This window comes from Zootoca vivipara, chromosome 10 (assembly GCF_963506605.1).
Source record: "Zootoca vivipara chromosome 10, rZooViv1.1, whole genome shotgun sequence".
Classification (NCBI taxonomy): Eukaryota; Metazoa; Chordata; class Lepidosauria; order Squamata; family Lacertidae; genus Zootoca; species Zootoca vivipara.
In genome coordinates, this window is record NC_083285.1 from 59,621,999 (window position 1) to 59,636,057 (window position 14,059).

The following is a 14,059-nucleotide window of genomic DNA, read 5'->3' on the forward strand; positions in this document are numbered from 1 at the left end:
AGCTTCAGTGACAGGGACAAAAATTGGCGACAAAAGCACTTGAATTTAAGGGCTTTGCAGCAGGGCCCACTCTGGCTTCTGGTGGTACAAAGAGAAGGCGCCGTTTAGAGGACACAGAGATGTGGCATTGAGGGAAATAGATTCAAATCCTTGTTCGCGCCTGGGTCATTTGGAAAGGGGCTGCTGAGTTGTGTTTCCTGAACTCAGCTCCTCATTCTGTGTCGAAGTGGCCTGCCCTGCAAGGTTGTAGTGAAGGCAGTCAATGGAGGAGAGACAACTTTGCACATTAGAAGAATTTGTTACTGGAGCCACCCCTGATCTATAGGAAATCACTTTCATTGAGCAATGAGTGCTACAGGAATCTCTACAATGTGCATAACTTTATAAATCTGTATCATGCAGCCTGATGTATTGCAAAAGTACATATAAGGATCATTTCCTCCTCATTGGCTTCACCTAAAGCACATTGAACATCCAAGTGACCTCTTCAAAGGAGAACACTTCGCCAATCGCACAATGGAGATCTCCCCTGCTGTTGGAATTTTGTGGTGTGTTTTCCTAAACCAACATTTATTTAAGTGAAATTTTGAATGAGGGAAGACCAAACAACTCTACAGGCAACCTAATATGAAGATATTAAAAATACAATGTGGTGCCGAAACACAAAAACAGCAAGCTACCATCCAATTAAAAGGGGGGGGAAGGGAAAGGTGCTTTTCAATTATGCCTTTGCTTAGAAAATGGTAAAGGGACCCCTGACCATTAGGTCCAGTCGTGACCGACTCTGGCGTTGTGCGCTCATCTCGCATTATTGGCCGAGGGAGCTGGCGTACAGCTTCCGGGTCATGTGGCCAGTATGACAAAGCCGCTTCTGGCGAACCAGAGCAGCACACGGAAAAGCCGTTTACCTTCCCGCTTGCCTATTTATCTGTTGTGACGTGGGGTTTGTGATTTCAGCTCTCTTGACAAAACATGCTGGAGACAGTTCTCTAGTAACAGCTCTTTATTAAAGTGAACAAGACTGAAGACTGAGGAGAGGAAAGCTACATTTATAGGGACAGGGGACTAGCTAGGAAGGGATACATTTTGGAGGGAACAATATCAAGCAATCACAGTGCTGCCTTTTGGAGGAAACCAATAAGACAGAGGATCCAAATACAGCAGCTTAAATGAACCAATAGTAGCTGTACCCTCTGGAACCAAAAGGCAGTTACTTTATCCTAATGCAAATACAGACAATAATAATACAGATATAAAATCCTTTGACTCAATACACAACACCCCTCCCCCCCTAGTGAGCACAGCAGACGTAATCCCTCAGGTACTGTGGGGTCCTACAACTTCTACCTGATCTCCTGACAACAGGTGTTGCAGGTTCTGGATTGGGTGTTACCTGTGGTGGAGGGGCTGCTATAGGGGTTTCATCAGGAACAGATGGAGTCCCAGACATCTCAGGGTCCCCGACCTGTACCTCGTCATCATGAGGACTAGCAGACCCTGGTTCATTTGCTGAAGCCCCTGGTGACTGTACCTCTGGACCATTTTCACTCTGGTCTTGCAGCTGTGCGTCATTAGCCAGGGATGAATTATCTGACTCCTCCCTGCTGAGCGCCCGGCGCCTCAGCTGATCTATATGTCTCTTCCAAACTTGCCCATTTTCCAAGGTCACATAATAGGACACAGGTCCACTAGCCCGGGTGATCACACCGGCCACCCACCGCGGACCTCGTGAATAGTTCCTCACCCAGACCAGATCTTCAGGGGCGAGATACCTTGTTGTGTCAGTCTCAGCCTGGGGGGTTGCTCTTGAATTACGGTTTGGCATTTTATCTGGGTGGACATAATCCAGCACCGTTACCAGTCTTCTACCTAAGAGCAGCTCGGCTGGCGACTTGCCCGTCGCAGTACACGGCGTCGCATGCTGCAAAAATAACATTCGCGCAATGCGAGCCGACCAGTTACCCTCCATTAAGCGCGCAATGGATTCTTTGGCTGTTCTTACCATGCGCTCAGCCTGCCCATTGGAGGATGGGTGAAAGGGCGCGGATGTGACCCCTCTTATAAAGTTATCAGCCAAGAATGCCCTGAATTCTTGGGATACAAAAGCTGCCCCATTATCTGATACAATGGTCTCAGGTAACCCGTGGGTAGCAAACAGCTGCCTCAACACCTTGATTACGGCAGCTGATGCCATGCTAGGGACCATCGCCACTTCTAACCATTTGGAATATGCATCAACGATAACCAAAAAGACCTTCCCTTGGAATGGCCCAGCAAAATCTATGTGCAGCCGGCTCCAGGGAGTCCTGGACTGCTCCCACCAGTGGACTGGTGCTCTGGCCACTTCTGGCCGCACCTCTTGGCATGCCTTGCATGTTCGTACCCATTGTTCTATGTTCTGGTCCATTCCAGGCCACCACACATAACATCGGGCTAGCGACTTCATCCTGACCATTCCCGGGTGTCCCATGTGAAGCGTCTCAAGAACCCTGTTTCTCAGTGGTGCTGGGATTATCACCCTATCTCCCCATAGGAGACAACCCTCATGCATGGACAATTCGTGCTGCCTTGTCGCATAAGGCCTGAATTTTTCTTCATGCGGACCACCTGGCCACCCCCTCCCCACCCAAGTGAGCACACGGGAGAGAACAGCATGTTTCCTAGTTTTCTCAGCTATATCCGTAGCTGTTACAGGAGCCCCCGGAAGTGTTTCAAGCATCATAATGTGCTCCGCCGGAGCAGGATCCTCATTGCTCCCGCCAGGAAGGGGCAATCGACTCAGCGCATCAGCATGGCACAACTGTTTCCCCGGCACATGGGTCAAGGTGTACTGGAACCCATTCAGGAATATTGACCAACGCAACATTCTGGGGGAGAGAATTTGTGGCGTTTGTTTGTTTGGGTTGAACAACCCTAACAGTGGTTTGTGGTCCGTTTCAATGGAGAAATGGCGACCGTACAAATAATCATAGAACCTTTTGATTCCGGACACAATAGCCAGTGCCTCTTTATCAATTTGAGCATAGTTGCGCTCTGTGGGCGACAACGTACGGGAATAGAAAGAGATGGGCTTTTCCGACCCATCCGGTTCCCTATGACTCAGCACAGCCCCCAGACCGTATTGAGAGGCATCACATGCCAGGACCAGCGGCTTTGACTCATCATAATGAGCAAGGACGCTCCTGCTACTCAGCATTCCTCGCAAGGAGTCAAAAGCCTTCTGCTGCTCCCGCCCCCATCGCCACACATTCTTTTTCTGCAATAGTCTATGTAATGGTTCAGCTACCGAAGCTTTCTGGGGTAAGAACGAATGATAAAAGTTAATAAGTCCCAGGAATGACTGCAACTCCGTCTTGTTCTGTGGTCGTGGTGCCTCGATGATGGCCTTAATCTTAGCATCTGTGGGGTGGATGCCTGATGCATCAATTTTAAACCCCAAGAAATCCACAGTTGGCACCCCAAAACTGCATTTTTCTTTTTTCAGTTGCAACCCCACCTCCTTGAACTTGAGCAACACTGCACGGACACGCGCAACCAGTTCCTGTGGGTCTTTTCCAGCAATCAAAACATCATCAAAAAATGGCAAGACCCCCGGCAGACCTCTTAACAGGCGTTCCATGAGCCCTTGAAAAATCCCTGGGGCCACACAAACTCCGAACTGTAATCTGTTAACTCTGAACGCCCCTTTATGTGTGACAATAGTCTGTGCTTCCGCTGATTGTGGGGTTACTGGCAGCTGTTGGTAAGCTTGTGCCAGGTCAATTTTGGCGAACACCTTGCCCCCAGCCAGTTTAGCCAACAGATGTGATACGACTGGAATGGGGTATGAGTTTCCCCTGAGTGCCTTATTGATAGTACATTTGTAATCTGCACATATTCTGACTTCCCCATTTGCTTTAAGGGGCGTGACGATTGGAGTCTCCCACTTAGCAGAGTCCACGGGTGAGAGAACTCCCTGCTTGACCAATTTATCCAGCTCTGCCTCGATCTTGGGTTGCAGTGCAAATGGCACTCGCCTTGGTTTGAGTCGGATTGGAGCCACCCCGGGGTCCAACTCGAAGTCAACTGGGGGCCCTTTATAACAACCCAGTTTTCCATTAAAGAGACCAGCAAATTCCTTGCATAATACCTCACTCATCTCAGGGCAGGTTTGGATTGAATTAAGCCCTGAGATACTCAGTCCCAGGGCAGGGAACCAGTCAGTGCCCAGGAGACTGGGGCGACTGCCCTTCGCAATCACCAGTTTGAGTACAGCCTGTTTGTCCCGGAACTGTACTCTCACGGCACACATTCCCATAACATGGATGCGGCCTGCTGAGTACGACTGCAAGGTTGCCGGAAAGGGCTCCAGAGGGGGCAACTTACCCCTGGGGAAGAATGTCTTCGCGGTCTGGTCCGACACGATGGTGAATGCGGATCCGGAGTCCACCTCCATGTCGCACTGCTGACCCTCAATCTTCACCTTGACGTGTGCCTTGCCTTGCGCTGGAAACTGCACGGCCCTCCCGTTGATCTCCGTTACGTAGTGGCAGTCCTTTAGAAAACGAGTTGCTGTGGGCGGTCTGCGATGCTCCAGTCTAGGTGCTCCTGTCGCTCCCGACGCCGCCGATCTACAGACCCTGGCGATGTGACCCGTCTTTCCGCACGTCCGGCAGATAGCATCCCTGAAACGACAACTCTTCCTTTCATGGTTTCCGCCACAACCTGGGCAACTGCCTCGGCGATCTCTGTGCACTGTGCAGGCCTGACGCACCGACTCGACCCCACGGACTGGGCTCTGGCTCGGAGTAGCCTCTAGCTCGTCCATGGCATGCGCAACTTCTATCTGTGGCTTAGTGGCCTTGCGACTGGCATCAAGCTCCTCTCTTTCATAATTCTCCGTGGCGGTGGCCTCTTTCAAGGCTGAAGCAAGGGTAACCTCTTCTTTAGCCACGATGCGTCTTCTGGCTTTCTTGCTGCTCAGACCACCAATAAACCGATCCAGGAGAGTCTCTTCCAGATTTTGGAAGCCGCAGTGCTGAGCGAGCTTCCGGAGTTCAGCCAGAAATGTGGATACAGACTCCCCAGCATGCTGCTGCCTCTTATGGAACTCCATCCGCCGGGCCATCTTGGTCTCAGTAGGCGCCAAGTGGCTTGTTAGGCAGGCAAGAATATCTTGGAGAGATGTCTCACTCAGCCTCGCTGGAGCAAGTAATGCCTTGGCCAGCTTGAAGGTCTCGGGCCCACAGTAGCTCAGGAATGTGGCCCTTCTTTTGCTGGCATCGGTGATCCCTTGAGCCACTGCAAAGAACTCGAAGCGTTCGACGTAGTCTTCCCAGGTGTGGGGCTCTGATGGCTGGAAGGGCTCCAATACCCTTGGACTCTCCATTGTCCTAGCGGGCAGGGTCGTCTTCTCAGCTGGCCAGTGAGTCTTGTTCTCAGCTGCAATCCGGACTCTGAGGCAGGGTTTTGTTTAACCGCTCCTCAGCATTCCGGATCCCACCTTCGTCGCCAGTTGTTGTGACGTGGGGTTTGTGATTTCAGCTCTCTTGACAAAACATGCTGGAGACAGTTCTCTAGTAACAGCTCTTTATTAAAGTGAACAAGACTGAAGACTGAGGAGAGGAAAGCTACATTTATAGGGACAGGGGACTAGCTAGGAAGGGATACATTTTGGAGGGAACAATATCAAGCAATCACAGTGCTGCCTTTTGGAGGAAACCAATAAGACAGAGGATCCAAATACAGCAGCTTAAATGAACCAATAGTAGCTGTACCCTCTGGAACCAAAAGGCAGTTACTTTATCCTAATGCAAATACAGACAATAATAATACAGATATAAAATCCTTTGACTCAATACACAACATTATCTACTTTATTTACCTATTTATCTACTTACCTATTTATCTACTTGCACTTTGACGTGCTTTTGAACTGCTAGGTTGTCAGGAGCTGGGACCGAGCAATGGGAGCTCACCCCGTCGCAGGGATTCGAACCTTAGATATTTATTTAGATATTTATTCCAAAAAGAAATGAACGGGGAGCTCTGTCTTTTCCTTAAGGTGGTTGTCTATTCCACCCAACCATGCCCCATGTTTTGTGGGACTTCTGGTTAAATTAGTCTTGCAGGAAAAATAATAAAGAGTTTTGTAGCACCTTAAACATTGAGGTTGATAATGGCATTATATTTCATGGATTACAGCCAACTTTTTTAGACACAGGAAGTGTTACCTTAAGTTACTAGTACTGGGGGGCAGGGAGGGGGTTGTGAACAGTGAGGTGAGAGGAAAAAAATACAGAGATGTACAGACCATACCTGCCAAGTCTCCCACTGAAAAATGCGGGATCAGCAGCGGTGCGGCACCGAAAGTTGCATAGAAGCAACTTCCGGGGCCGCTCTTCCCATGTGTGGGCACCGGAAATCGGGCAGAGCGGCACTGAAAGTCGCTTCTGGCCGCCGCCATGCAGCCACCACCAAGATGGCCACCGGGCATGCTTAGAAGTGACTTCTGGTGCTGCTCTGCCCGATTTCCGGTGCCCACACATGGGAAGAGCAGCACCCCAAATGGAGGCTCCCTGGCAGGTAGGAAATCCGGGGGATTTCCGGGATTTTTCTCCATTCAGGAGAACAGCGGGAAACGGATTAAAATCAGGGGGTTTCCCGCGAAAACGGGATACTTGGCAGCTAAGACAGAGGCAAGCACTTAATTAACAAGGGCAGTTCATAAAACGGTTGTCAATAGCACAGACATCCTGGCATTAGCAAGCCAGTGTAATATAGTAAACATCCTTTGCATCAGTTCAGTCCACCAGCAATAGCACAGAATCTCTTGCTGAATTGTAATTCAGTGGTTTAAGGCTGCCGGCTGCCTTTGAAGTTCCTTTGCTCCAGGATGACCTGGAGCAATCATAGTTCTGAAGCTTCATGGACTGAGGTTTGCTCAGGAACAAGTCTTTCTTTCACATGGAAAATGTGGACTGTGTCTTATGCATTCCATCTCATCCATTTCGTTTCGCCTCGGAAGGTGGCGGGCTCTCCTTTGCTGGAGGTTTTTAAACAGAGGTCGGATGTCCACCTGCCAGGAATTCTTTAGCTGCGATTCCTGCATTGCTAGAGGGTTCGATGAGATGGTCCTTGGTGGGGGGGGGGGGTCCCTTCTGATTCTATGACGCGCTTCTTATAAAGCATCTCTGAGCAGTTTAATAACAGGAACATCAAGAATAAAAACATGCACACAACAATTTTGCACAAAGAAACCCAGAATGATGTCAGATATTTGAAAAGCAACAACCTGAGGCGATTTCATGTCTATAAAACCAGTGACCAAATTTGGAATGGGCACAAATTTTGTACTTGTTGAAAAATGGCATTTAGCAGGCTTCAGAAATTCAGTAAAGACATCCCTCTTCTGCAGAGCAGAGCAATCCCTCGGATGCATAAGGGGTGAGACAATCTTTTTAGCATTTAGGGTTAACATCCTCTGTACGGCTTTGAATATGATGTGCTTGCCCTTCCGTTCTTTCTTTCTTTCTTTCTTTCTTTCTTTCTTTCTTTCTTTCTTTCTTTCTTTCTTTCTTTCTTTCTTTCTTTCTCACTCCCCATCCTCCCTACTTCCCCCAGCCTCCCTCTCCCCCCCTTTCTCTCTCTCTCCCCCCCCTTCTCCTACGTTTCTTGGCTTGGTTCAGCTCCTCGTCTGTTGGAACTGTGACGTCAATGCCTCTCTGCGACTGACCCTCGTGGCAAACCTGCAGAACATTATACACTGTGAATAAAAACTTTCTTATTAGATCTTGCAGCTGGCTGCATACAGACATATGGCAGCGAGGAAGTTTTGGAAGAAAAGGCTCCGTCTGACAAAGAACCCAGTCTCTTCCATCAAGGTTTATCCTGGCACTTCTCTCTGTTTATGTTACAGGGTGCCAGGGGAATGGCTTCTTTCAGTTCTTCTCTTTCGTGCGCCTCCCCCCCCAGCCCCCCCCCCTGCTTCGTGCGCAGATACACTTATGCTTCATATAGTTGTTCAATCCTTGTCAGTTCTTACGTTGTGATGTAGGAGGGTTCTCCCCCCCCCCCTCGGAAGTCCTTTTTTAAAAATTTTAAAAAATACCTTTGTCCCTAGCCTTTCTCGGGAATTCAAAGAAACCAAAATAATAGTAAGAAATCAGGGCAGTTTTTAAATCGGTGGCTAAAATCAGGGCAGTTTTGAAAGGCTCAATTTGCCATCTTGATTCAAAACGGTGTCCGATCCACTTGTATCCAGAACTAGAAGAGAAGCCTGCTCCTTTATCTCAGGCACCCCTAATTTGATTATGATAGCTTAAGAGAGGTTGATCACCCAGTTTGGTGCGATATAGATTTTTTTTTTTTGAGGGGGGAATGAGGAAGCAGCCATGGGACGGGGGGCTGGATTAGAACTGTGGAATGGATGGAAGACTTTCCCCTCCCCTCCTCCCACTGTGGTCACGATCAGATTATAGTCTCTCTTCCTTCACTTTTATTTAGCTTTGTGGGACAGCTTGGGGGGCGGTGTGTGATTCTGATCAGGAGTATTCAAAATTCATGTTGGGCAATCCTAAGGATTACTTGACCAAAGCACCTTCTCTGATCTCAGCAGCCCCTGCATGTTTGGTCCAGGTTGGAAGCCTACATACTGATCTCCAAAGTGTTCGTTTTGGTCCAAATTCAATTGCAGCTCTGGACTTAAATTTGCTTCCATTTGGATGACTGAATATACTTGTCAAGACAAACAGTATCTCTTTGAGGGAAGATTGTGCACTCCACCCACCCCCCGAGTGTACCAGCTTTCATATATTTTCCCATTTATTTATTTTTTAAAAAAATATATTATTCTAAATCTACAATCCAAGATGCAAGGCAAAAGACTGAATTAAATTGATTCACCAATATCAATTAGCAGATACTATACCACAGAATGACTGGTAATCTTTTCAGTGAATAGCCAAGCGATCCCATAAATGGATGAAAAGATGCTTTATGCTCCAACAGAAACACGGTCTAGTGTGTTCGTTCAATCATATTCACAATGTTCCAAAACAGCCCCAATAATTCCTCAGGAATTCTTAACATCACTTTAGCTGTAAGTATCACATATTATTTATTATTCTTTATTCAAAGCAGTGTGTGTGTGTGTGTGTGTGTGTGTGTGTGTGTGTGTGTGTGTTACCATTAAAAAAGGTAAAGGGGACCCCTGACCATCAGGTCCAGTCGTGACCGACTCTGGGGTTGCGCGCTCATCTCGCATTATTGGCCGAGGGAGCCGGCGTATAGCTTCCAGGTCATGTGGCCAGCATGACAAAGCCGCTTCTGGAAAACCAGAGCAGCACATGGAAATGCTGTTTACCTTTCCGCTGTAGCGGTTCCTATTTATCTACTTGCACTTTGACGTGCTTTCGAACTGCTAGGTTGGCAGGAGCTGGGACCAAGCAACGGGAGCTCACCCCGTCACAGGGATTCGAACCGCCGACCTTCTGATCAGCAAGCCCTAGGCTCAGTGGTTTAACCACAGCGCCACCTGGGTCCCATTACAATTCATCTAAAGAAAGGATGCCAGGGTGGTTTGCAAATGTCTTCTTAATGAGACTGAGTTCAGTACTGAAAGCCGCCAAGAGGGTGAAGACAAACAGGGCATTGATAATTTCTGACTCGTGTCTTCAGCTTGCAAGACTTAAGTATTTTGCAATAGCTTCCTTGATCACAGGCAGAGTACCTCTTGATTGTTGGGTGCTAGAAGGGAAAAGGGGGCATAGCTGTCAACCTCACACAACATACAAATCGTAATAACCTGCAAATCTGAAACTAAACTATAAGAAAGAAAAGCCAGAGACCGTTTTAGGTATGTCCAAAATGTCCACGATCACGCCAAACCCGGGAATGACCCAAAAACATCACAAAAAGGGGTGGGGGCAGAATGGGGTGCTTTTAGGCTTTTTCAAAGGTGTTTCAGGTATATCCGATTTCACTTAAAAGCATGGTGCCTTGGAGTGTAACCCCTGCGTCAGTTCGGAGCTGCCTGTACGGAATAGAAGCCATCAGATTCATCCTGTATCTTAGAGGCCTGTAGATTACGTGGTGTTGTTATTTCCCCCCACAAAGTAAGTAAATTCCAGATATTTTCATACCTAAAAGATAGGGTCATATCCCCCCCCCAAACCATTTCCATTGTTGTGTTGTAGAGATCTTGGGAGCTGCTAGCATCCGTGTCAGAAGTTCATTTTGGCAAAATGTCTTCATGATACCAGCCCACATATTAGAAGGGATAATGGACTAGAAATTTGAATAGGTGTTTTAATAACTTTTGGTACCTCCTGCTAAAGTTCATTCTGAAAGTGTGTCCCAGAGGAAAAAGTTTGAGAACCACTTCATTCAGACTTCTGTTTGTGAATTTTTATTTTCATCTCTCTCTTTCTTTCTCTATCCATCCGTCCATCCCCTTTCCTTCAGTCGTGGATCTCAAGGTGGCACATACATGATTCTCAAGTGTCCTCTTTTCCAGGCACTGACCAGTCCCAAATCCGCTTTACTTTCAGCAACATGGTGTGGCCTTTAGGGCAGGGTGATATATCAATATATTGTCCAAAACCTGTTTGAAGTCCATATCCTTATATTGGTTTCATAACTTTTGACCTGGCAATATAGTGTGAATCATGGGGTGTGTGAGAGAGGGAGGGAGGGAGGGAGGGAGGGAGGGAGGGAGGGAGGGAGCGCTATACAAAAATCACAAGGTGGGGAAAAACATCTATGAAGACAGCCAGTGCCTCTACATAGCTCCATCCTTATTTCAGACATTGTAATATTTCAGTATATTCCGATGTTTAGCTGGTGATATATCACAATATTGAGAACCAGATATCGCCCAGCCCTTGTGGCCTATTGTAGCTTCAGACCATACCCCAGGATGACACATTTTAATTTAGGGGGTAATTTTATATTTTGAAATATTTTTTTTTATTTTATTCTGACTTGTTGGCCGCTTTGAGTTCTTCAGAGAGTAGGTGGAATGCAGGTTTTAAAAATGAAATGAATAAATTATCCCCATGAGAGCAGAATAACGGGACATTTATACTTGGAAGCAAAGGAGTATTCCTGGGTTCCCACTGGAAGCCAGCTACAAGAAAACTGAAGGCTCCTGTTAGGGATGTGACATTAAACAGCTGCTTTCTGTTAATTATAACTCCTTTATAAGAAGGCCAGATACAGCCCTTTTATAAACTTCGTCTATCTCTTGGAGTATTCACTGTTTGTCTTAAATCTTCACTCCTAAAACTCAAGTATTGCTACTTTAAAATTCACCCTCCACCCCCTTTCTTCCTCTAAAGAAACTGCAGATTCAAGAGATATGCAGAAGTATGGTGGTTCAACTCTGCCTAATTCAGAATTGGCTAGAGGTTTTTTTTGGCACATCTTCCAAAGAGAAAAGCTTGTCAGTTTCTGAGAGTCTTCTCTCGGGTTGTGATGTTGGAGCATCTGTGTTACTGAAGCCACACAAGTATTATTATTATTATTATTATTATTATTATTATTATTATTATTATTAATACCCCGCCCTCCCCAGTCAAAACCGGGCTCAGGGCAGCTGACACAGTAAAATTACAATAAGACATAAAAGAAAAAACCACAAATTAATTAAGATACAGGTTAAGATACAATTTAAGATTTAAAAATTTAAAAATGCAGCCTCATTTTAAAATAGCCCAAATCAGAACCACAGGGAGGAAAACATAGGGGTCAGACTGAGTCCAGCCCAAAGGCCAGGCGGGACAGCTCCGTCTAGCAGGCCCAGCGTAAAGATGTCGAATCCTGCAGGGCCCTGGAGTATGCCTTTGCCATATTGTCCCTTGGGAATTGTCGTTCCCGGCCATCGCTGAGAGCTGCTTGGAAATAACACCCTATGCCCCGCAGCTACACTCATCGGGAAACGTGGAGTGGGCTTAGAGCAGGCATCCCCAGCCTTCGGCCCTCCAGATGTTTTGGACTACAATTTCCATCTTCTCCGACCACTGGTCCTGTTAGCTAGGGATCATGGGAGTTGTAGGCTAAAACATCTGGAGGGCCGCAGTTTGGGGGTGCCTGGCTTAGAGAATAAGAACAAAAGACAAGCCTTCCTGCATCACACGCATCCAGCCCATCGCCTTGTTAACTCAAGAGGCCGACCAGATGCCCAAGGGAAACCCACAAGCAAAACCTGAGCTCAGAAGTGCTCTCTCTACTCGTAGTTCTCAGCTACTGCGATTCAGAGGCATGTTGCTGACGCATGTGCAGAAGATGATCAAGGGTCTGGAAACCAAGTCTTATGAGGAGCTCTTGAAGGAGCTGGGCATGTCTAGCCTGGAAAAGAGGAGACTGAGAAGATATATGATAGCCAGCTTCAAGTATCTCCCGCTTGTTTTCTCCTGCTCCGGAAGGTAGAACCAATGCTTTCAAGTTACAAGAAAGAAGATTCCAACTAAATATCAGGAAGAACTTTCTGGCTGTAAGAGCTGTTCAGCAGTGGAACAGTCTCCCTTGGGAGGTTGTGGACACTCCTTCCTTGGAGGCTTTTAAGCAGAGGTTGGATGGCCATCTGTCATGGATGCTTTAGCTGAGATTCCTTAATTGCAAGGGGTTGGAATTGATGAACCTTGGGGTCCCTTCCAACTCTACAATTCTATGATTCTGTGACAGTGGAAGTTAAGCATAGCCGCTTTGGCTAGTAGCCACTGGGAGCGTTACCCTCCATGAAAGATCACATTAAATGTTTTCAAGCAACAACTCAGATACATGACCCCAAAGGAGACAAGATGCTCACAAAACAGACGATTTATTGTTCAGGTGATGCAGTTATCCGGTTCTTAGCAATCAAAGGAGAGTTTTGTCAGGAGCAAAATTAAGGAACTTTGGTACTGCGTTCCTGCTATAAAGTTGTGCCGTTAGCTTGAATGCTTGTCAAAGTAACGTGGTTCTTTCATTATTATTTTTTAAGGGCCAACTCCAGTTTATGCTTCTGTAAATCTCTTTGATCCAAGTTTCAAAAGCAGCCATGCTCTAGCAGTGATTGCATTCCCTTTGCGTTGCTAAACAAGCAACACTCTTAGGACACGGTGTTGAAAAATCTCTTTTAAATATTGCAGAATACGGAACGGCTCCAGGTGTTTTATGTAAGAGGGCAATTTGGTTGTTTGCCAAGGCTAAGTCTGTTGCTCCTGCAGTATGGAGACAAGGCCTCCAACCGCTATTGCTTCTCACTGGCCTTGGATTCGTCTGTCTCGGGCGTGAAGTGAATTAATGTTTGAAAACTTTATACACCCCGTAATATGCACAAGCACAAAATCCACGGACAAATCGACATAATGAGTCTCTTCCTTCTGTTTGTGAAAGTGTGAAGTCCATGAAGCTCAAAGTCAGAATTCGGAAATGGAAGCTATGGTTCTTAATATTATCCCAAATTCCATATTAAGGTGAAAATGTTATTAGACCAACCAAAATCCCACAAAATAGCTTGCAAGCTTTGGGATTCTGCAGAACTCTTCAAACAGATGGAGAAATATTAGAAAAAATAAACTCCAAAATCTATATTAAGGCAATACTTTTACTGATTAGGTATTGGATGCTTTATTGAATCAGACGTTGTTTTACTTCTTCACGACAGTCCTGACTGCACCCCAATATCTGCATACCACGTAAAAGAGCCTCATTTAAATATTGGTTACACCTTTCCCTCATTGCATCTAAAAAAGAGAGAGAGGGGGAGACTACAGCCAAATGCAGACTCCATCAGGCTTCACCATCATACAATTTCCCCCCTTCCTCTACTTGTTATGTTGCCATCTAGCTTGATCATAGCACCGTAGAATGTGGAGTTGGAAGGAACGCCGAAAGTCATCTAGTCCAACCCTCTGATGCCAGGAATGAGCCAGCTCCAAGTGGAACTTTACAGCCAGCTGCAGAATACGGGCAAGAACAGGGAGGTTTAGATTTGACGCAAGCTAAGCAGAGGCAAGAGCTGCCAGTGTCAAATCCCTCTGACCTTGGACGGCCTGGAACATAGCCAAAGCTCTCAGGAAGCTCAAACAGACACAAG

General features: G+C 46.7%; 1 protein-coding gene across 4 annotated transcripts in view; it reads left to right on the forward strand.

Moving 5' to 3' along the window:
* PDE3A (phosphodiesterase 3A) overlaps nt 1-14,059 on the forward strand; it is a 275,569-nt gene that overhangs the window by 144,026 nt on the left and 117,484 nt on the right. The window contains exon 1 of one of the 4 annotated variants that reach the window (XM_060279154.1): nt 10,026-10,094. The exons of the other annotated variants lie outside the window; for them this stretch is intronic. The gene's annotated coding sequence lies outside the window, so the exon portion shown is untranslated. Of the gene's footprint in view, nt 1-10,025; nt 10,095-14,059 lie in introns of those variants that run through there. 4 annotated transcript variants of the gene reach the window in all.